This window comes from Mesocricetus auratus, unplaced genomic scaffold, assembly GCF_017639785.1.
Source record: "Mesocricetus auratus isolate SY011 unplaced genomic scaffold, BCM_Maur_2.0 contig_10080_pilon_obj, whole genome shotgun sequence".
NCBI lineage: Eukaryota > Metazoa > Chordata > Mammalia > Rodentia > Cricetidae > Mesocricetus > Mesocricetus auratus.
Window position 1 is genome coordinate 20,212 of NW_024431612.1, and position 6,922 is coordinate 27,133.

A 6,922-nucleotide genomic window follows, 5' to 3' on the forward strand; every position below is an offset into this window, starting at 1 on the left:
CTTTTCCCCACCAGCATTCATTTGTTGAGTTTCATGCTCTGTCTCTTTCCTGAATCTACTAAATGGATTAGACTTCACTGGAGGCTGTACTTTAGCATGGAGATTTGTTGAATGCTTGTGTGTGACTTCAGGGAATCATGGAGCCAGCCTTCTACAGGTGGACTGTGGAGAGCTATGATGGTTATAAAACCCCCACATGACTCTCTGGAAACTTCCTACACAGTTGTGGTTCAGCTGGCAACATTGGAGTGCAATGCACTTTATACCAATGGTTCATTTGCAAAGTCTCAGACAGTGGGATTCTAATGAAATGTGGAAATGGGATCTAGCTAGCTCTGTGGAATCCACTGTATCACCTGTCTCTACGTGTGTGGGATTATGTATAAAATCTAGTGGGATTTGTTACTGGAATTCAAAGAGAGCTCAACATTACCGAAGTATCCTGCCCCCAAGAAATGGCATATTCACCCTGTGTTTTCCTGCCATCATTTTTTGCTTCTTGGTCCTGGGAGTTGACAACCAAAGGCGGTTCCAGTTCATGAAAGAAGCTGTCCGAGGTAAGAGCAAAGGATGGGGTCAGGAGGTTGTATCTGAGAGTTCCAAGTACTTACCGGAGCAGGGACCACATAATTAAGGGAAAACATCCTTGTGAAGTCTCCATGGACAGAGAAGCAGTGTCTCTCTTTCTATGTAGTTCTGAACTTTTCTGGTCAGTGTTGACCTTTTTCTGTGAGGATCTGAAGCCTGAGATCACATAATGTTTGCCAGCAGCTTTCCCAGAGGAATGTAGGAACACTCTGTACTTGTAAGAAGCGGAAGAGGTCAACTCTCAGATTGCGCTGGCACATGGCCAAGCAATGACAGTCCGAGTGTGCAAGATGGATGGAGAGGTAATGCTTGCGCTCGTCGTACAGAATGCCATGGTCTTGGACCTGAAGAAGGCTATCCAGAGATACATGCAGCTCAGGCAGGAGCAGGAAGGAGGCATCCAGTATGTACCATCTGACCTCAGCTGGAGAGAAGCTCGCAGAGGACAGGAAGAAGCTCAGAGATGATGGCATCAGGAATCGAGATGAGGTCTCCTTTATCAAGAAGCTTAGACAGAAGTGAACCCCAGACAGAGTGACCTTTCCCAGCAAGATGGCACCCTTCCCTTGTCCTCACAGGAAAGGGTGTTGAGGTAGCTGCATCCCTGGATTGCCTGGGTGGAGCTGTCGGCGGCAGCCCTGGAACCCTCAAACATGGAAAGTTCCGCTGTCCTACGCTTTCCTATGAACTCTGCCTGAAGATCCTATATGGTTGTGTGCCTGGCCTACAAAATAAACCTGTTTGCTTTGTATCTGGAAAAAAAGCAGATTCACCAGCCAAAGAGGGGACCTGCTGCCCTCTTGTGGAAGACGATGAACAGCTCATTTCTATGTGGCTGTGAGATGAAGTGTATCTCAAGTGTACAATATTCCAGACGAGTCACAGGAGAACCCGTGCAGTCCCCAGTCCACAGTGACAGGAGCCATGATTAATAGAGCAGTGAAAAGACATTGTCCAAGGAGCATTATGTGTGGAAAGGAATCAATTTCTAAATTAATCTTTTGGTATAGGTGCCACATCTACTCTTTCAGGAAACCGAGGCACAAAGTTTACATAAGCTATCTAACAAAATCCCTGGAAGAGAAGAAGTTAGCGCAGGATGTCCAGCTCCTCAGAGTCCACTACACAGCTCCCAGAAGAGAGAGAGGACTGGATGGGCACACGCTCACTGTTTACCTGAGAGGCAGCAGGCCATGGGTTAGGAAAGGCAGCTCCTGTGAAGGAAGCTCCAGATCCTCCACCACCCACAGATGGGAATGACTGACTTACCTGGAATACAGGCTGCTGGGACAGAGACATGGACTAGGAATTGTCACCAAGGGAAATACATCCCACCAGTCACACACAGCAGGATAAAAATTAATTGAACCTAGGTAGTGGAACAAGAAGGAAGGGGAGAGGAGGAAGGGAAGGGGCCTCATGTTCATATACCTTAAAAGTTTCCCTGGACCATTTTAGAGAGAGTTTCATCATCATATGAGTAAATATCCCTTAGAGACCTTCTCTCCTCAATATGCTTTTTGTGAAGCAAAGACCAACAGCAACATAGCTAAGACAGGAATCCATCAGAATAAAACTTGCTGTAATTGCACTTCTCCTGCACAGCCATGGGGAAGTAAGAACTATTCATTTCAAGCCAGCAGCATTTCTGTGGGCTTGTGAAAGGCTGAATCATTGGAAGGAAATTTTAACGCTGTGTTTTGCCTAAACACAATCTTCCTCACCAATCTCTTCCCTCTCCAGGGACTAGAGACATATGGAGAGCTTACTCTGACATGAGAGAGGCCAACTGGAAAAACTCAGATAAATACTTCCATGCCTAGGGGAACTATGATGCTGCCCAAAGGGGACCAGGAGGAACCTGGGCTGCTAAAGTGATCAGGTAACAGAGGTCTTGGTGAGCAGAGCTTGACTGCTTTAGACAGTCAGGAGGCGGGTGTCCTCTGCATCCTGTGTACGCTGCCTGTTAGCCTTCCACTTTTCTGTGCACAGTACTGGGAGAGGCTGGCAGTGATGCACGACCCCAGCCTCTCTCCTCTGGTGCTGCTCCTCCAGCATGAGGCTGACATCCTGCACTGAGCAGGTGCTCACTCAGGCAGCATCAGTACCAGCCTCTCCTTCCTGGGCTACTCTTACAGCCACCTCTGGGAGACAGGAGTCCAGAGGGTGGGGCTACTGCCTTCAGCGTGGTTATGGCTCTTCTTCTTGTCTGTCTTGAATACAGTGATGCCAGAGAGGGTATTCAGAGGTTCACAGGACGTGGAGCAGCGGACTCAAGAGCTGACCCGTTTGCCAACGAATGGGGCCAGAGTGGTAAAGACCCCAACCACTCCCGACCTGCTAGCCTGCCTAGTAAATACTGAGTTTTATCTTCATGTTGTTCCCAGCCATGTAGCCCCCAAGTATAGAGGCACTTACTACATTAGTTAGTTTCTAAACTCTGGAAGTGTAAGCACCCCAAAATGTAGAATAAATACTTACAAAATGCCACATGCCACTGTTATGTTTGAAAGAGCACAGAGCAGTTGTAATTTGTAATGAGGATTGTGGGCCATGGGAATGACCAAGAAATGCCACTGTTTTTTAAAGAAAGAGAAATGAAAAAATAGGAATTGGAATATAACTGTAAATGTCTGTACATAGGCCAAAACATGTATTATGTATTCCATCAAAAATAGACAGATAACAAGGAAGCCTTGTATATAATTTCAGTTATGAAGTTGAAAACTAGATAAAACCCAACACATTCTTGGCTGAGGATATAGCCTAATAACAGAGTGATTTCCTCATGAAACATCAATAAATTCTTACTTAGCTAAATATAACTAAAAAGAATGAAGACAAAATCAAAACCATCCTGTAATTGCTTTCCACAAAGAAAGCCTCAGATCTAGATTTTCTATAGATAATTTTAGTCTTTCAGGCAAGTCCCTCCCATTTTGTAAAAACAGTTCTGGAGAGAAGATGAAATATTCTGCCACCATTTTCTATGGGATAGAAAACTCTGGCTCCTCCCTCCCCGCAACCTGAAAGAAATTATTGAAAAGCAAAAGTACACTGATCTCTGGTGGACTGACTTTAGCAGGGACCAACTCCGGGCTTGAGGTATGGCCTGGGGCTGCTGCCTTTACACAGTCCCTGGAGATTCTCGAATCTCGGAATTGGGGTTCTGTTATTGCATGCTGTTTCTTTACCAAACTGCACCCTTCCATGGGTCATGCTGGGTCAGGTGATCCCTTTCTGTTTGAGCAGCCATGTCATTAGCTGTCTCCTCAAATTCTGGGTTCCTGTTGGTTCTTTCATTTCTTCGGTGGTCTAGTTCCATGAGTTCATGCATTTCTCACCCTCTCCTTCCCCTAGGCATGAAGTAGTTTGTATCCATGACAGACAGACAGACACATGCGCGTGCGTTCACACACACACACACACACACACACACACACACACACACACACATTCTTGACATGTTCACCTTGTCCCGTATAGACTTTTGAAGGCAGCAGGGGAGACAGTTTCTTTTCTTTTCTTTTTTAATTTCTATTTTTAAATTTAAATTGAAATTAGAATCAAGGTTGCTTCACATGTCAATCCCAGGTCTCTCTCCCTTTCCCTCCCCTCCTTCCATGCCCTGCCACCAACCCCCCCAATACCCCCTTCTTTCCCCAGGGAGGGTGAGGCCCTCCACGGGGGTGTCCATAGTCTGTCATTTCATCCACGGCAGGGCCTAGACTCTCCCCCAAGAGTCCAGGCTGAGAGTGCATCTCTCATTGTGGGATGGGAACCCAAAGTCTATTTGTATGTGAGGGATAAATACTGATCTACTACCCAAGGCCCAATAGATTACCTAGGCCTCCTCACTGACACCGCCATCCAGGGGGTCTTGATCAGTCCCATGCTGGAGTCAAGGATTCAAGAGCTAACCCTTGTCAGGTCAGCTGTTTCTGGGGATTAAACCAGGCCAGTCTTAACCCTTTGCTCATCAGTCCTCCCTCTCTGTCACTGGGTTCCTTGAGTTCATCTCAGTGTTTAGCTGTGGGAGTCTGCCTCTGCTTCCATCAGCCATTGGATGAAGGTTCTTTTTCCCAGACTCTCTGGCCGTGGGATTGTAGGCTGGCACTCCCCAGATCTATGTCTAAAAACCATATATGAGAGAGTATATGCCATGTTTGTCTTTTTGTGACTGGGTTACCTCACTCAGTATGGTTTCTTCTAGTGCCATCCATTTGCCTGCAAATTTCAGGATTCCATTGTTTTTTTCTGCTGAATAGTACTCCATTGTGTAAATGTACCATGTTTTCTCTATCCACTCTTCAGTTGAGTAGTATCTTGGCTGCCCCTAGGAGGGCCTGGGCCCCAAGGCAGACTGCTAGGTACCTTGAAAGTCCCATATTCATGCAGAGTATAGAAGGTGAAGAAGCCCAGCTCACAGGTGCATAAAACATATTGGGCAAAATCATAGAAGAAAACTTTCCCAACCTAAAGAAAGACATGCCAATGAAAGTACAAGAAGCCTACAGAACATCAAATAGAGTGGACCACAAAAGGAATTCCCCTGGCTACATAATAGTAAAAACCCCCGAACATACAAAATAAAGAATATTAAGAGCAGCAAAGGAAAAAGGCCAAGTAACATACAAAGGCAAACCTATAAGAATTACACCTGACTTCTCCATGGAAACGCTGAAAGCTAGAAGGTCCTGGATAGATATTCTACAAACACTAAGAGACCATAGATGCCAGCCCAGACTACTATACCCAGCAAAGCTTTCAATCACTATAGATAGAGAAAACAAGCTATTGCATGACAAAAACAGATTTAAACAAATCCAGCCCTACAGAAAGCACTAGAAGGAAAACTTCAATCTAAGTAAGGTAACTACGTGCACAAAAACATACACAATAGATAATCCAACTTTATCAAAAGACAAAAGGAAAAGGGGGGTAAATCCACAATTACATGACCAACAACAAATCAAAAACAAACAAGAATTAACAGTCAATGGTTCTTAATTTCCCTCAATATCAATGGTATTACTTTGCCTATAAAAAGACACAGGCTAACAGAATGGATATGAAGACAGAATCCATCCTTCTGCTGCATACAAGAAACACACCTCAAATTCAAAGACAGACATTACCTCAGAGTAAAGGGATGGGATAAGATTTTCCAATCAAATGGATCCAAGAAACAAGCTGGTGTAGCTATCCTAGTATCGAACAAATTAGACTTCAAACTAAAATCAATCAAAAGATATGAAGAAAGTAATTTCATATTCATTACAGGAAAAATCCATCATGATGAAGTCTCAATTCTGAATATCTAGCCCCAAATACAAGGCACCCACGTTTGTAAAAAAATTACTAAAACTCAAATCACACATAAGATATCACACAGTTATAGTGGGAGATTTCAACACCCCATTCTCACCACTAGACAGGACCACCAGACAGAAACTCAACAAAGAAACAAAGGAACTAACAGAAGTTATGACCCAATTGGGTTTTACAGACATCTATAGAACATTCCATCCAAACACACAAGAATATACCTTCTTCTCAGCGTCACATGGGACCTTACCTAAAATTGACCACATACTTGGCAACACAGCAAACCTCAACAGGTACAAAAAATTGGAATGACCCCCTACATCTTATCGGACCATCATGATTTAAAGTTAGAATTCAACAACAACACAAAGTACAGAAACCCTACAAACTCATGGAAATTGAACAATGTGAAATTGTACCATCCCTGGATCAAGAAAAAAATAAAGAAATTAAAGACTTTGTAAAATTTAATGAAAATGAAGATAAACATACCCAAACTTATGGGACACTTTGAAGGCAGTACTAAGAGGAAAGTTCATAGCACTAAGTGCACATATGAAAAAACTGGAGAATAGTCACACTAGAGAATTAACAGCACAACTGAAAAAGCTCTAGAAGAAAAAGAAGGAAACTCACCCAGGAGGAGTAGACACCAGGCAATAACCAAATCGAGGGCTGAAATCAATAAAAGTCGAAACTGTTGGGGAAGTCCTGTTATTTGCCTGTGCATTTGTCAATAAAGTACTGTCTGGCCAATAGAAAACCTAGATAGGAGGGACTAGGAGTCGAGGAGGATTCTGGGAAGGGGAAACACAAGAGGGTTCGAGATGTAACCGCCATTGGGGTAGGAAGCCTGGAACCTCCCCGGTAAGAAACATACTTAGATTAACAATTATGGGGTAATTACTTAAGTCAGAGCTAGCCAGTTAGAAAGAAGCAAGGCCAACAGCTTCATAATTCATATAGCCTCCTGTGTGTTTGGCAACACAACTGAACGAAGTGGCTA

The 6,922-nt window shown here is 44.0% G+C and overlaps 1 pseudogene; it reads left to right on the forward strand.

The window, feature by feature from the left end:
• Positions 1-453: 453 nt before the first annotated feature.
• On the forward strand, positions 454-2,951 carry LOC121138238 (annotated as a pseudogene).
• Positions 2,952-6,922: the final 3,971 nt, after the last annotated feature.